Source organism: Polistes dominula, unplaced genomic scaffold, assembly GCF_049000335.1.
Source record: "Polistes dominula isolate Pdom_NZ unplaced genomic scaffold, Pdom_raw_medaka contig_73, whole genome shotgun sequence".
NCBI classification, from domain to species: Eukaryota; Metazoa; Arthropoda; class Insecta; order Hymenoptera; family Vespidae; genus Polistes; species Polistes dominula.
In genome coordinates, this window is record NW_028300951.1 from 10,174,563 (window position 1) to 10,192,966 (window position 18,404).

General features: G+C 26.0%; 1 pseudogene; it reads left to right on the forward strand.

The window, feature by feature from the left end:
* The first annotated feature begins 646 nt into the window (after positions 1–646).
* LOC149032746 (uncharacterized) lies at positions 647–4,294 on the forward strand (annotated as a pseudogene).
* Positions 4,295–18,404: the final 14,110 nt, after the last annotated feature.

Below are 18,404 nucleotides of genomic sequence, written 5' to 3' on the forward strand. Positions count from 1 at the left end.
AACAGTACATTTTCTCTAATGTCGTGTTTTTTTGAGTATACATGTTGTTATTGCTCTTTTGAGCCGAGTAATAATTAGTCTCATCTACAATATATTCTACGAGCTCTTGGTAAAAAAATAGTTCGAAGTAATCGATAATTTTTGACGATCTTCCTATTTTCTTCTTTAGTCCTGAATTTTTTGAGGAAAATTTATGAATCCTTGGTGCGAAATTTTTCGATGTCCATGTTGTGTTGCACTGGGTGTCCTTTGTATTATCGTCAATTACCTCTGCTTCTGATTCTGAAGTACTGCATATATTATTTCTCCGTCGTCTTTTACACCGGTGGACATTATTTTCATTTTCAAAATCGGCTACTTCAGTTTCAGACATAATACTATTTTTATGCTTTGTACTCATTCTGAAAGGGCCTAAGATATTTTTTTGTAAATACATTTTCAAATAAAACCCTAACCTCAAAAGTCTAATTTTTAATAGTTATACCTTAAGCCGATCTATTCCTAATTCCTGTAAAAACCAAATATGTAAAATCGTTTACTGCCTAATGGATTCGATAGAATGTTCGCTATAAAACAGTAAACGATCGAATGATCCAATCCAATTCGTCAATAAAATCAAAGAAAAATGCTCTGCCGATAATGAAAAATGTTGCCATCGATTATAGATGGCACTTGTACAGATCATTTTCGATGCCGCACATATGCGGCGCTCGTACCCAGCAGTCGTGGCGTGGATGCTGCGTATATGCGGCGCCCGTACCCACAGGTCGTCGAGTGGATGCCGCATATATGCGGCGCTCGGCGCGAAAGGGTTAAAAATGAGCATGGTGCTCAACGTGGTAATTAGACTGAGCCACAACAACGCGGCACACAGCGTTGTCGACAGGGCACACAGCTAATTAATATGTTATGTTATTTATTTTTTGATATCTAAAGGATTAAGGTAATACAATTAGACAATTAACAAATTAGTGTCAATCAATTAAAACTAATCAATTTAAAAACTATAATAAAAAGAATCAAATGATTAAAAAAATTATTACAATTAAAGAGATGAATTTAAAAAACATATGATAAAATTATTTAGATTACACTTTTTTAAATTTAGATTACATTGTAATCCAGTGATTCCTAAACTTTCTTGTCCTATCGCCCCCTTTCCTAACAAAATATTGCTTATAGCCCCTTGAAATTTAATTTCTTAATTTCTTTATTTTGTGACCTTTATTTTAGTAACTGAAACTGTGGTGATAATGAGAAATGAGAAAAATGATGTACTCATTGTACTCATGACTTTTTTTTAATTGCATACTCGCACACTTAAAATTGCCAGTTTTTATCTTTTCATCGCTCACCAAGTCCACCGGGCGCGAAGATAAGAAACAGAAAAGCTGAAATAAGAGAATTTCTTTTCAATAACTTATTACTATTGACACAGTATCGATGTACCGTGGCATTGATGTGTAGCGTAATATTATAGAAGCGCGGGTCGGCTTCCGATGACATTTTTTCCATTTTAGTAGTTTATTTCCCACACCCCCAAAATTCACCTGTGGTCGTCATCGCACACTTTGGGAACCTCTAGTGTCATCTAAAGATTAATTTTTCTTAATTAAATAGAAAGATGTAATATAGTAAAATGCAGAAAACTCTTGATTCTGCACTTTAAAAGAGCAAATCAATTAATCTATAGATAAGCTATTACATTGTTGAAAGGGATTTAATCTTAATAGGTTAGATTTCTTAATATTTTGTTTAAACGCTTTTAACCCATTCGAGACCGATTGCACACCGTGTGTACAATAATAATAATGAGCAAATCAGTTATTCTGAGTAAAGTAGTCTTCGAAAGAAGAATTTTTTTTTATTAATAGTATATGTAAAGTATAAAAAAACAAACTTTGGCATTGGTTTTCAAATTGATTATCTTACATGTAAGAAAAGTTATGAATACGAAGGCTGCGCAGGCTTCATATAATAAGATTTTTTCTTTTCTTCTTTTGCGCCACTTTTATCCGTAAATAAATAAAAAGAAATAAATTAAAAAAATAAAAAAAATTAAGTGTAATCTTATATATATATATATATATATATATATATATATATATATATATATATATATATATTTCTTCTATGCACGATTTTGTAATTGAATTTCTCCTAAACGGCTGGACCGACTTTAATGAAATTTTGTGTCTTTAGGTAGATTCGATAATGGTTTAGCGTTAAAACTCAGTCCAATTAAATATTTAATTAATTATTTAATTAATTTTTTATTTATAAATTGTAATGCGAAAAGTTTATAGGTTGAAGTTAGTCGATATTTTTTGTTGATATTATACTTTTCGATATATTCGATATATTTCTCTTATTGTTTTCTTTGTGTTATTATTGTGTTACAAAAAATCGTGTGCTAATTGAAATATTACATTAAGATCTAATTAATGTTTGAAGAAGTTACTCAATTGACACTGTTGTCATGATTTAGAAAATCCGTGCTTTTCTCACGGTTAATTATATGTTGCGTGTTCCAGGGTTGGAAAACCATCGAATTTGTTTGTGTATACTCCTGAAGGATCAACCGAAAATATTCTACATCCAATGGCATTATGATAAATTAAGTTTTTGTTTCAACTTTTTCAACTATTATTAAAATAGGTTTAAGTGAATAATAATTAGACTTTATTCAACAGTTTAAAAATATTATAAATGAACGTATCAATCTGATTCTAAAGAAGTTTTCACGTCAAAAAAGCCACAGCAATGCGTGGCTGGGGAGCGAGCTGCACACCCGGTGTGCGATGATTTTATTTATGTGAATTCACTTACGAATTGGATGATTTCCTTAACACTAAACCTACCATGCGCGGTCAAATGACCGTTTTTAAAATTTCGTTTAAAATTTCTCGTATACAACGTTACTGTATCATCATGTAGCTTATTGACTTTTCCTAAAATATACATACAACCTATTTTTCAATACTTACAACTTTTTTTATTGTTTATTTTCCGAAAACAAATTATACCATGTTTAGTCTACCACGAACGGTCATTTGACCGTTTGAAAAATTTATGGTATTTACTACTATATTCTTCGATAATCGCATTCTTGAAATTGTTTTACGAGTCTACAATGTAATTATAGACAATCTACAATTTAATCAATGTGTCCACATTGTAGACAAATGTGCGATTAGAATTAATGCATGGCGTTTTCGTTGTTATTGGAAAAAAGAACATAGCGTTTTTTGTACGACAGTAAGGTCTTGCAATACAAACAGAAAGCATCAAAATTTCAGTGTATAATAGAAATTATAATTATATTATAATAAAAATTTTTACGTGGTATAAGTGATAGTTTCGACAAAGTCAACAGAGCCAACAATATTTTGCGGTATGATTTACAATTGTTTTTTTATTTCTGGTCTCAATGTTTTTGCCCCGTTTGATTTATATTTTTATATTTTAGTTTTTACTTTATCATTTGTATATTCATCCCCCAAAATGTCAAGACATTAGAAGAATATCAATTTATTAGACAAAATAAATAATATCGACGAGGATTGTTCGGAAGATGATCAAGAAGTTTACGATATTGATGATGATATTGCAGAAAATTATTGTGACTTATTTGACAGCGATACGGACGAAGACAATATTTTGAATATACGAAGAGGACAAAAAAGAAAGAGATTTATAGTTAGTTTCGAAAGTGAAAATGAGAAAGAAATTGAAACTGCTATGGACGGAACTGTTTAGAAAAAAATAAAAGAAAATAAACCCAATAAAAAAGTATTGATACTTAGTTCAATGTATACATCCGTAGAAATTGAAAAAAATGACACCCGTACAGCAGAGATAATTAGATTTTACAATAGCACAAAATTTGGTGTAGAGTAACCGATCAAAAGGCCAGAAAATATAGTGTAAAATCTAAATGTCAAAGATGGCCTTTATAGGTATTTTTCAATATCTTAGATTTACCCGGGATAAATGCTTGGATTTTATATAAAGAAACGACAGGTGAGGAAATATCGAGGCAAGAGTTTTTATTTCAATTGGCAGAAGAACTTGGGACCGAATATCAGAAAGAGAAACAGATAAGAAAGGAATGCTAATCATAAACAATAATAAGTACAAATACTGTTTCTTCTGAACGGAGATCTTGTCAAATAAGATATTGTTAAGTCAATAAAACAAACAAAATTTGTATAAAATGTAAAAAATACGGATGTGGAAAATGTGCAATACAAAATGCTGTAATTTGTAAAAAATGTGATGAAAATGCATAAAAGTAAATAAAACATACAACATAGAAAAGCCAGGAACGAGTTTTTATTGTTGCATCTGAAAAATATTTTGTTTACTATCTACTTTACTAATATACATATGTTTTTTTGAAGCGGTCATTTGACCGCTCATGGTAAGGTTAGGTATACATGAAATGTCGGTAGGTTTAGTGTTAATAAAAATATTTTTTTATTAAAAATGAACAACATAAAGAAAAAAAAAATTTCGCTTCTGGTGACCGTGTTTGAAAAAAATCATCGTCTCGAATGGGTTAGGAGGATTATTTTGATAAGAAAAACAAAGTACATTTCGGATAGGTGAAAGTATTTATAAATTTTGACTTGCAAAAATTTTTCAATGAAAATTCAGTTCAAACGATTTTAGAGTTTTTGAAAGCGGTAAGTGTTACTTTAAAAGAAAGATTATTTCAAAACGCTTGCATGTAGTGAAAAAAACTTATAACGACGAAAAATGGCAACCACGCATGAACTAAATTTACCACCTTATATATATGAAAGAAAATTGAAAAGAAAATATAATTATAAATGTTTATTTAGATATTTTTTAATTTCTATTTAATGTCAATTTAGGAATATTATTATAAAAATACATAAAAAATATTACAAATACGTATACTGTAAAAAAATATTAATAATAGAGACTCGTTTAATTTAAATTAATATTTTTGACTGGCAATATAAATTAACTTGAAACCAGAAAAAAATAAATAATAATAAATACAAACTTTTTTATATTTTTTTAAGTATCTTTTCAATTTTAATTCTTATTAAACAAAATGCTGTTAAAAATATATTTAAAACTTAACATATTTATATTAAAAAAAAAAATACATATAAATAATAGAAATTAGTTTTACTTGAATCAGTAAATTCCACTGACTTACATAGTTTTTATAGTTGTAGTGTTAATGCTGTAAGCACAATCTCAAAAATTATGGATAATAAACTACTAACTGTGATTGTGAGCACTTGTTATACTACTCGCTACTTGATGTACATATCTTAGATTACATTGTTAGGTGCTACGTCGTTCGTACCAGTAGTTACACTGTGACTACATGAGATATGACCTAAAACTAATTGTGAGTTATAATTACTATATTAGAATTGATAATTAAAATAAATTCGGCAAAGAGAAGGTAAACAGTGTATAAGAAAAATCAATCGAAGCTCAAAAAATGATGAGAAAAGACGAAAAATAATCCCTAATTGATTAACCGTGTTAAGTTGTCAGATGGTTTACCAAGAATTTATTTAAATACATTTTAAAAATATAGTCTCCTCTTACATTGATTGATTCTATTGATTTTGTTTAATTTCATAAACGTTTGTAATATTACATAAATATTATCAAGCATATCTACCTTTAGCTTATAATATCCAAAATTTACAAAATATTACATATTATTTTCGAATATATTCAATCGTTAAAATTGTTTTATATGTTGAAGCAGATTTAACGGTAAAATATACGTACTTAAAATCCTTTCTCTGATTAACATTAGAGATATTCGAAATTTTAGAAATTTAGATAGCGCAATGCTACAAGTATTTTTCTTTTTATTTAAAAAAAAAAAAAAAAATTATAAAAATTTTACATTTACTTTTGGAAGAATGAAAGAAATTCATAGTCCAGTCAAAATAGCCCTGAAATCGGGTTTTTGACCTATACGGCTGAAAAAATATAGACATAATCAAAAAAATGCGTACAAAACTGAGGCAAAGTAAAAAAGTTCTCAACCACCGGGAAAGGGGTGAAAAAAATTAAAAACTACCCCAAAATACGATTTTTGGATTATATGTTAAAAATATCAAAAAAAGTTTTAAATAAAAGTTGTAGAGCAAAAGATTTCAGACCTATCTCTTTCTTTCCATTTTTTTCCTCAAATGCACCCTTTCACCCCTACAACGGTTCAAAGTACTAAAAAAATGAAAATTCAATAAAAAATATAAAAATTGGACTTTTTTAATTTTTTTTTTTAATTATGTTTAAAAAACTACAAAGAACAATCGTAGGAAAAAAAAATTTTTTTTCATCCCTTCTATTAAAAATTAAGGGGTGAAAACGGTTTTTGCTCGATATTTCGTTTAAAACGGGTTATTTAAAAAAAATTTCTTTTTCATAGGAATTTTTAATTTATTTTTTAAATTTTGGTGGTTGATTTATATTTATAGATATTTACCTGTTGGAAATATCCCAATTTAAAGACAGGGAATTAGCCCCTTAGTCCTACGCCTTTGTAGAAAGAAACAGAAAATGAAGCTATCTTGCTCTTACTAGTTGTGACATAGGTCGCCATGGCACGCATGCGCATACTCTTAGCTTACATGCGTGCAAGAGAGTTAGACAATCTACTGTCGGCTTCGTCTCAATGAAAACAGTATAAAGCGATATAAAACACTTTTTCTTAAATATATTCTCTTTTTCTTCTATATTCTCTATAGCTCGAGAGTCTCGCGCGCATCTGTGACAGCATGATAGATTTTTGAAAATATCTCAAAAAGTAAGCGAGATAAAGCGATTTTTTATTGATTATGTTTTGTAGACAATTTTATTTGCTACAAAAAAGGTCTAGTACAAATATATTGTATTTCTCTAACAAATAATAAAATATAATTACCATTATCTTATTTTCTCTTTATTTCGTAATATGCTGTTGCATTTTGAACTTTGTAAATATCATTTATAGTTTTGTTTTTATGAGCTTTCTTCCAAAATATAGTAAATTATATACAATAATATACAAAAATATATAAATATACCATATTTAAGATATTTAAAAAGAAATAAATAAATAAAAAAAATATCATCTGTGCAGATCACACGTGTTAGAAGTGAAACCTTCAAAAATCTAAGTTTCGAGAGAATGAGACGAATGCACAGTTTCAAGAGTAAGATAATTGTAGGATTTATTCAATATAATATTATTATCATATATAAAAAGGAGTACCTGTATTATCAGTGGGTGGAATAGGTGATAAAAATTACACTTTTCCAAATTCAAACAATAAAAATGGAATGCTGAATGCAATAATCACAGATAGAATCAAAATAGTAAGATGTTTATCGAGGGAAATATAATTCTGTTTTAATGACACCATCGATCTCTTAGTAAAAAAAAAACTTCACTCAGAGATTAAGAGGAATATCCCACATAACACGAAAGATTTTGAAATCTTCTAGCGAAAGTTTTCGTAAAATATTTCCAAAAACTCTTTTAGAAAGCTTGCAGACATCATTCTAAAATATTTTAAAAAAGATTTATAAGAGATTTAAAAAAAAATATTTTAAAAACATTTCTAAAATATTTTACTGATAGAGTAATTGAAATGTTTAAAAATACTTCTATGAAACCTTGCAGAAACCTTGCAAAAAGATTTTATAAAATATTTCAAGAAAGTTTGTAAGAATATTATGAAAAATATTTCATTAAATGTTTAAAAAATACTTTGAAAAGTATTTTCTATTCATTTCTTTAAAATATTCTGTAAATCTTGTAGCAACCTTTCAAATAATATTTTTCGAAACATTTTGAAAAACTTTCTTGAAATCTTTTGCGATATGTTTTGGAAACATTTCCGAAATATTTTAAAAAAATATTTTTCGCAAAACTTTATTAAAATAGTAAACTCGCTACGCTAGGAAAAACAACCTTGCGTGACGTATAGACTACAGGCCCGACCTAAAAAATCGATGGGTCATATGATCCCGCAGGAAACCTGTATTGGACGATAGAGGGGCATAAAATAATAATTTTTAGCACTATGCCGTGACTTGTAAGCTGTCCAACTGAGTGCAGGTGAGAAATAAAAAGCATAAAATAACCAGGTGCTTTTTTATCAAATGATTTTTTACGGCATTCTTACCACCTATAGATCCATCGAAAATAATGAGAAAACACGTAGTGCCGTTAAAAAATATGAAGCCACAAAGTCGGAAAAAATTTTTGATTTTCTGAAAAAACCCCGGGTCTATTACATCATTTGATTATGAACGGCGTTTGTTTCATACAATTTAAATACTTATTCTAAATGATTATTTCGCAACGCCGTGCAAAAATCATGCAACAAGGGAGTAAAATTCAGGGTTAAAATCCACCTTTTTCCACGGGTCTGGGGGATGATCTGAAAAACAACGGTATCAGTTTCAGTTTATTTTTTAGCACTCAGAAGTAGTACTAATTAAAATAATGCCGTTTAAAAATTGTGGTTTTTGAATGTATATCAATAATTAACTTCATTTAATCGTATATTTGATTTTTACAGCTGTAAAATCATTTGACTCTGTACGGCAACTTGTTTTTTAACATGATATTGCTAAGTAAAATTGTTCTGTATTATTGTTGATAAAAAAAAACTGTTCTAAAAAAAATTATAGAGAAAACAAAAAATGAAATTTTTTAAATTTTGTAAAAGTTTACGTTGTCGTACATTAATAACATAAAGCAATTTCTTAAATGTTATTGTTGTTTTAAATAGTATAAGGGTCAATGAATTAAGAAAAAATCATGCCGTTTATTTTAATGCAGACCATATTTTTTGGCAAATAAAAATAACACTACCGTTTTAGGGGGTACTTTTTCGTCATAGAATACTATACGGCATTAACATATTTTTGAAGAAAACAATTGATAATATGTAAAAATCATTATGCCGTTTATTGAAAATGAAACAGTGTGTCAATATTAGATTCAAAAAATAAAAACTATCAAACTCAGTATTAACATTTTTCAATAATTTTTGATGAAATATACTTCAAATATTGTTATAATTTGTTTATATAGGAAATATTAATAAAAAATAAAAAGTACTACAATTTTATTAAATAATTTCACATATGTTTTATGAGTAAACAATAAAATTGCTGATAGTTGACTTAAACTACACAATATTTATGTGGAAATATATATATTTTTAATTTTATGACTTGCTTATTTAATAATGAAAGTACAATTGAAAATACCTAGTATTGTTAAACTAAAAAGTTGTTATAAAGAATTTTTTTTGTTACGGAATTCCCAGCAAGAAAAAATAAAAGTAAAGTCTATTTCTGTGTATTTGGTTGTACAAACATAGCTAGTCGTGATGAAAAAATTAGGTTTTTTACCTTCACTTAAGTATTTTCAACAATTATTTTTTCTGGTTATTATAAATTGTTAAATCAATAAATTTGCTCATGCCTATATTGTTTTTGTGTATTGTTACAGCTATTGATTTAACTCGAACTTATTTAAAAAAAAAACAAGTATTCCTAGTCAAAATCTTCCTTTAGGATCATCCAAACAACGTGCTTGTCCTGTAGATCAAATAGATTCTCGAGAAGAAAGAATACGTAGAAGATCAATTAATTTAGTGACAGTTAATGATATTGCAATACTGCAACAACATATTTACAAATACCACTTAAATCAGCCTTGTATGAACAACTCATTCCAATTATTCGACCATTTTTTAATATTCCACCAGTTATTTCATGTGGATTTCCTTGAATATGTGAAGTTTGTAAACATAAAGCTAAAATACTTATAATTCTACAATCACGACTTGGTACTTGCCCACACTTAATCACATGTCCAGCATTTAATACACTTTCACTACCAACAAAATTTGTATTGCTTGGTTATGTAATATGTTTATCTAATATACACATACACATACATATACAATATGCATATATATTATATTGTATGTATACTTCGCGTTTGTACTACCCTCCTGAACACTATATGTACGAATTAAAAATGTAAATTAAAAAATAGACAAGTATTTTAATAAATAAAACATTCATTTAATAAATAATATTTATTATTTGATTATTATTAATTTTAAAGTAGAGCTTATTTTACAAAGCAAACAACATAAAATAAAAATTATATATATTTATTATTTTTATTACTTTTTTATGAATATCAACTACCAGATTTGTACGGCATCAATTTTTTATAGACGATTGCATCAAATAAAAATAAACTATTTAAATGCCGTACAAAAAAATGTCGTACTAAATATCACCCAAAAGTACATTTTTTTACATAGATTTTTCTGAAGTTTTTTTCCTCCCACAGACCCTTGGACCACAAAAATTTACGGCATGTGGAAAAATGTTATCTATGCATAAAATACTGTCAAAATAAATTAATTTTATGTAGTATCAGATCATCCCCCAGACCCGTGGAAAAAAATGAATTTTAACCCTGGATTTTTCTCCCTTGTTGCATGATTTTTTCACGGCAATGCAAAATTATCAATAAGAATAGGTATTTAAGTTGTATAAAGCAAACGCTGTTCATAATCAAAAGATGTAATAGACCCGGGGTTTTGTCAGAAAATCAAAAATTTTTCCGATTTTGTAGCTTAATATTTTCTAACAGCACTACGTGTTTTCTCATTATTTTCGATGGATCTATAGGTGGTAAGAATGCCGTAAAAAATCATTTGATAAAAAAGCACCCGATTATTTTGTGCTTTTTAATTCTCACCTGCACTTAGTTGGACAGCTTACAAGTCACGGCGGCAACAAAAGCTCCGTAAGGAGTGGCTTAGTAATCCGGATTTTTGTTCGTGGCTCCTGCCTCATTCTGATAAATTAAAAGCTCAATGCTCACTCTGCAAAGCAACAATCACTGCAGAGTTAACAGTTATTCGCAAACATGCGACTAGTAAATCTTATTTAATAATGTTAAAAGGTTTAAATAAACAAACAAAAGTTGCTAGTTTTATAGATAAAGCTTCAAATGAAGTTCGAAAATGTTCCAATGAATGGTACAGTTTCACGCGCAGAAATTAAATTGTATAGTTTTTTTGCAGAACACAATGTACCTTTTAAGATTATGGATCACTTAACACCGTTAATCCAGGAGTGTTTTCCTGATAGTGACATTATAAAGCAAGTCCGATTAAAATCTTCTAAAAGCGCGTGTATTATTAAAAACGTAATCGGATTTGCTGAAAAAGAAGAACTTGCTAGTAAATTACAAAAAACTGTTTTTAGTGTAATGATAGAGGAGTCAACTGACATTACAATGACTCAAACATTGTGTACTATTGTACGGTATTACGATAATGTCTAGGACGAATAGCTGGACATTTTTGGGAGTTATGTAGAATTTTCAATGACGATTCTAGAGAAGTATCTGCTACAGCACAGCATCTTTTCAATTGTGTCCGGGAATCTTTTCAACGCTTCTCTGTATCCTTTGACAAAATTATTGTTTTCGGGTCAGACGTATGAAATGCGATGATGGGTAAACATAATTCAGTAAGAACAAGATTTGAAGATAGTTGTCCTAACATTTATATCATGACATGTATTTGTCATTCGCTTCACCTTTGTGCCAATAAAACATTTGACTCAATACCGTCTGATTGTGAAAAATTATTTCATTCTATTTAGAATTACTTTTCATCAAGTTGTAAGCGGCAGCATGAATTTAAACAATATCAACCGTTCTTAGAGCTAAAAAGTCATAAAATTTTGAGTTCAGTGGAGACCCGATGGCTTTCAGTAACGGCTGTAATTACAAGGCTTCTCGAGCAGTGGGACTTTTTTGATATATTTTAAAAAATGTAAAAAAAGGTCGAAATTTGTTTTTTCTATTTTTTTTAATATATCTCGAAAAGTAAGGGAGATACAATATTTTTGTATATAACCTTTTTTGTAGGAAATAAAATTGTCTACAACACACAATATTTGTAAAATCGCTCTATCTAGCTTAGTTTTTGAGATATTTTAAATAATGTAAAAAAAGGTCGGAATTTGTTTTTTCTATTTTTTAATATATCTCGAAAAGTAAGGGAGATACAATATTTTTGTATATAACCTTTTTTGTAGGAAATAAAATTGTCTACAAGACACAATATTTGTAAAATCGCTCTATCTTGCTTAGTTTTTAAAATATTTTAAAAAATATAAAAAAAAGGTCGGAATTTGTTTTCTCTTATTTTGAATATATCTCGAAAAGTAAGGGAGATACAATATTTTAGTATATTACCTTTTTTGTAGGGAATAAAATTGTCTACAAAACATAATATTTGTAAAATCGCCCTATCTTGCTTAGTTTTTGAGAAATTTTAAAAAATGTAAGAAAAGGTGGGAATTTGTTTTTTATTTTTTTGAAAGTATCCCGAAAAGTAAGGGAGATACAATATCTTTGTATATAACCTTTTTTGTAGGAAATAAAAATGTCTGTAAAAAAATGTAGGAATTAGTTTTGTATTTTTTTAATATATCTCGAAAAGTAATAGAAAACAATATCTTTGTATATTACCTTTTTTGTTAAAAACTAAAATTTTCTACAAACAACAATATATGTAAATTCGCTCTATCTTGCTTTCTTTTTGAAATATTTAAAAAAATGTATAAAATAGTGGGAATTTTTAATTTTTTAATATATTTTAAAAAGTAAGAGAAATACAATATCTTTGAATAAAATCTTTTTTGTAGGAAATAAAATTGTCTACAAAACAAAATATTTGTAAGATCGCTTAATCTTGCTTAGTTTTTGATATATTTTAAAAAATGTAAAAAAAGGTGGGAATTTGTTTTTTATTTTTTTTAAATATCTCGAAAAGTAAGGGAGATACAATATCTTTGTAAATACCCTTTTTTGTAGGAAATAAATTTGTCTAAAAAACATAATATTTGTTAAATCGCTCTATCTTGCTTTATTTTTAAGATAATTAAAAAAATGTGAAAAAGGTGGGAATTTGTTTTTCATTTTATTAATATATCTCGAAAAGTAAGGGAGATACAATATCTTTGTATAGAATCTTTTTTGTAGGAATTAAAATTGTCTACAAAACACAATATTTGTAAAATCGATCTATCTTGCTTTCTTTTTGAGATATTTAAAAAAATGTAAAAAATAGTGGGAATTTTTTTTTTTTTAATATATCTCGAAAAGTAAGGAAGATACAATATCTTTGTGTAGAATCTTTTTTGTAGGAATTAAAATTGTCTACAAAACACAATATTTGTAAAATCGATCTATCTTGCTTTCTTTTTGAGATATTTAAAAAAATGTAAAAAAATAGTGGGAATTTTTTTTTTTTAATATATCTCGAAAAGTAAGGAAGATACAATATCTTAGTATACAATATTTTTTGTAGGAAATAAAATTGTCTACAATACATAATATTTGTATAATCGCTCAATCTTGCTTAGTTTTTGTGATATTTTGAAAAATGTAAAAAAAGGTTGGAATTTTTTTTTATTTTTTTTAATATATCTCAAAAAGTAAGGGAGATACAATATCTTTGTATATTACCTTTTTTTTAGGGAATTAAATAGTCTACAAAAGACAATATATGTAAATTCGCTCTATCTTGCTTTCTTTTTGAGATATTTAAAAAAATGTTATAAATAGTTAGAATTCTTTTTTTTTAATATATCTCACAAAGTAATAGAAATAAAATATCTTTGTATATTACCTTTTTGGTAGGGAATAAATCTGTCTACAAAAGACAATATATGTAAATTCGCTCTATCTTGATTTCTTTTTGAGATATTTAAAAAAATGTTATAAATAGTTAGAATTCTTTTTTTTTTAATATATCTCACAAAGTAATAGAAATAAAATATCTTTGTATATTACCTTTTTTGTAGGAAATACAATTGTCTACAAAAGACAATATTTGTAAAACTGATCTATCTTGCTTTCTTTTTGAGATATTTAAAAAAATGTAAAAAATAGTGGGAATTTTTTTTTTTTTAATATATCTCGAAAAGTAAGGGAGATACAATATCTTTGTATAGAATATTTTTTGTAGGAAATAAAATTGTCTACAAAACAGAATATTTGTAAAATCGCTCAATCTTGCTTAGTTTTTGTGATATTTTAAAAAATGTAAAAAGAGGTTGGAATTTTTTTTTTATTTTTTTTATATATCTCAAAAAGTAAGGGAGATACAGTATCATTGTATATAACCTTTTTTTGTAGGAAATACAATTGTCTACAAAAGACAATATTTGTAAAATTGATCTATCTTGCTTTCTTTTTGAGTTATTTAAAAAAATGTAAAAAATAGTGGGAATTTTTTTATTTTTTAATATATCTCAAAAAGTAAGGAAGATACAATATCTTTGCACAGAATCTTTTTTGTAGAAAATAAAATTGTCTACAAAAAATAATATTTGTAAAATCGCTCAATCTTTCTTTGTTTTTGAGATATTTTAAAAAATGTAAAAAAATGTGGGAATTTTTTTTTTATTTTTTTTTTATATATCTCGAAAAGTAATAGTAATAAAATATCTCTGTATATTACCTTTTTTGTAGGGAATAAAATTGTCTACAAAACATAATATTTGTAAAATCGCTCAATCTTTCTTTGTTTTTGAGATATTTTAAATAATGTAAAAAAATGGGGGAATATGTTTTTTATTTTTTTTTATATATCTCGAAAAGTAAGGGAGATACAGTATCATTGTATATAACCTTTTTTGTAGGAAATAATATTGTCTGCAGAACACAATATTTGTAAAATCGCTCTATATTGCGTTCTTTTTGAGATATTTAAAGAAATGTAAAAAAAGTTGGGAATTTGTTTTTTATTTTTTTAAAATATCTCGAAAAGTAATAGTAATAAAATATCTTTGTATATAACTTTTTTGGTAGGGAATAAATCTGTCTATAAAAGACAAAATATGTAGATTCGCTCTATCTTGCTTTCTTTTTGAGATATTTAAAAAAATGTAAAAAATAGTGGGAATTTTTTTTTTATATATCTCAAAAAGTAATAGAAATAAAATATCTTTGTATATTATCTTTTTTGTAGGAAATAAAATTGTCTACTAAGACAATATATGTAAATTCGCTCTGTCTTGCTTTTTTTTGAGTTATTTAAAAAAATGTAAAAAATAGTGTGAATTTTTTTATTTTTTAATATATCTCAAAAAGTAAGGGAGATACAATATCTTTACACAGAATATTTTTTGTAGAAAATAAAATTGTCTACAAAACATAATATTTGTAAAATCGCTCAATCTTTCTTTGTTTTTGAGATATTTTAAAAAATGTAAAAAAATGTGGGAATTTGTTTTTTACTTTTTTTTATATATCTCGAAAAGTAATAGTAATAAAATATCTCTGTATATTACCTTTTTTGTAGGGAATTAAATTGTCTAAAAAAGACAATATATGTAAATTCGCTCTATCTTGCTTTCTTTTTGAGGTATTTAAAAAAATGTAAAAAATAGTGGGAATTTTTTTATTTTTTAATATATTTCAAAAAGTAAGGGAGATACAATATCTTTATAAAGAATCTTTTTTGTAGGAAATAAAATTGTCTGCACAACACAATATTTGTAAAATCGCTCTATATTGATTTCTTTTTGAGATATTTAAAGAAATGTAAAAATAGTTGGGTGTTTGTTTTTTATTTTTTTAATATATCTCGAAAAGTAATAGTAATAAAATATCTTTTTATATTACCATTTTGGTAGGGAATAAATCTGTCTACAAAAGACAATATATGTAAATTCGCTCTATCTTGCTTTCTTTTTGATATATTTATAAAAATGTAAAAAATAGTGGGAATTTTTTTTTTTTTTAATATATCTCGTAAAGTAAGGGATATACAATATCTTTGTAAATACCCTTTTTTGTAGGAAATAAATTTGTCTACAAAACACAATATTTGTTAAATAGCTCTATTTTGCTTTTTTTTTAAGATAATAAAAACATGTAAAAAAGGTGGGAATTTGTTTTTCATTTTTTTAATATATCTCGAAAAGTAATAGTAATAAAATATCTTTTTATATTACCATTTTGGTAGGGAATAAATCTGTCTACAAAAGACAATATATGTAAATTCGCTCTATCTTGCTTTCTTTTTGATATATTTATAAAAATGTAAAAAATAGTGGGAATTTTTTTTTTTAATATATCTCGTAAAGTAGGGGATATACAATATCTTTGTAAATACCCTTTTTTGTAGAAAATAAATTTGTCTACAAAACACAATATTTGTTAAATAGCTCTATTTTGCTTTTTTTTTAAGATAATAAAAACATGTAAAAAAGGTGGGAATTTGTTTTTCATTTTTTTAATATATCTCGAAAAGTAAGAGAGATACACTATCTTTGTGAATAATCTTTTTTGTAGGAATTAAAATTGTCTACAAAACAAAATATTTGTAAGATCGCTTAATCTTGCTTAGTTTTTGATATATTTTAAAAAATGTAAAAAAAGGTGGGAATTTGTTTTTTATTTTTTTTTAAATATCTCGAAAAGTAAGGGAGATACAATATCTTTACACAGAATATTTTTTGTAGAAAATAAAATTGTCTACAAAACATAATATTTGTAAAATCGCTCAATCTTTCTTTGTTTTTGAGATATTTTAAAAAATGTAAAAAAATGTGGGAATTTGTTTTTTACTTTTTTTTATATATCTCGAAAAGTAATAGTAATAAAATATCTCTGTATATTACCTTTTTTGTAGGGAATTAAATTGTCTAAAAAAGACAATATATGTAAATTCGCTCTATCTTGCTTTCTTTTTGAGGTATTTAAAAAAATGTAAAAAATAGTGGGAATTTTTTTATTTTTTAATATATTTCAAAAAGTAAGGGAGATACAATATCTTTATAAAGAATCTTTTTTGTAGGAAATAAAATTGTCTGCAGAACACAATATTTGTAAAATCGCTCTATATTGATTTCTTTTTGAGATATTTAAAGAAATGTAAAAATAGTTGGGTGTTTGTTTTTTATTTTTTTAATATATCTCGAAAAGTAATAGTAATAAAATATCTTTTTATATTACCATTTTGGTAGGGAATAAATCTGTCTACAAAAGACAATATATGTAAATTCGCTCTATCTTGCTTTCTTTTTGATATATTTATAAAAATGTAAAAAATAGTGGGAATTTTTTTTTTTTTTTTAATATATCTCGTAAAGTAAGGGATATACAATATCTTTGTAAATACCCTTTTTTGTAGGAAATAAATTTGTCTACAAAACACAATATTTGTTAAATAGCTCTATTTTGCTTTTTTTTTAAGATAATAAAAACATGTAAAAAAGGTGGGAATTTGTTTTTCATTTTTTTAATATATCTCGAAAAGTAATAGTAATAAAATATCTTTTTATATTACCATTTTGGTAGGGAATAAATCTGTCTACAAAAGACAATATATGTAAATTCGCTCTATCTTGCTTTCTTTTTGATATATTTATAAAAATGTAAAAAATAGTGGGAATTTTTTTTTTAATATATCTCGTAAAGTAGGGGATATACAATATCTTTGTAAATACCCTTTTTTGTAGAAAATAAATTTGTCTACAAAACACAATATTTGTTAAATAGCTCTATTTTGCTTTTTTTTTAAGATAATAAAAACATGTAAAAAAGGTGGGAATTTGTTTTTCATTTTTTTAATATATCTCGAAAAGTAAGAGAGATACACTATCTTTGTGAATAATCTTTTTTGTAGGAATTAAAATTGTCTACAAAACAAAATATTTGTAAGATCGCTTAATCTTGCTTAGTTTTTGATATATTTTAAAAAATGTAAAAAAAGGTGGGAATTTGTTTTTTATTTTTTTTTAAATATCTCGAAAAGTAAGGGAGATACAATATCTTTGTAAATACCCTTTTTTGTAGGAAATAAATTTGTCTACAAAACATAATATTTGTTAAATCGCTCTATCTTGCTTTATTTTTAAGGTAATTAAAAAATTGTGAAAAAAGGTGGGAAATTGTTTTTCATTTTATTAATATATCTCGAAAAGTAAGGGAGATACAATATCTTTGTATAGAATCTTTTTTGTAGGAATTAAAATTGTCTACAAAACACAATATTTGTAAAATCGATCTATCTTGCTTTCTTTTTGAGATATTTAAAAAAATGTATAAAATAGTAGGAATTTTTTTTTTTTAATATATCTCGAAAAGTAAGAAAGATACAATATCTTTGTGTAGAATCTTTTTTGTAGGAATTAAAATTGTCTACAAAACACAATATTTGTAAAATCGATCTATCTTGCTTTCTTTTTGAGATATTTAAAAAAATGTAAAAAAATAGTGGGAATTTTTTTTTTTAATATATCTCGAAAAGTAAGGAAGATACAACATCTTTGTATACAATATT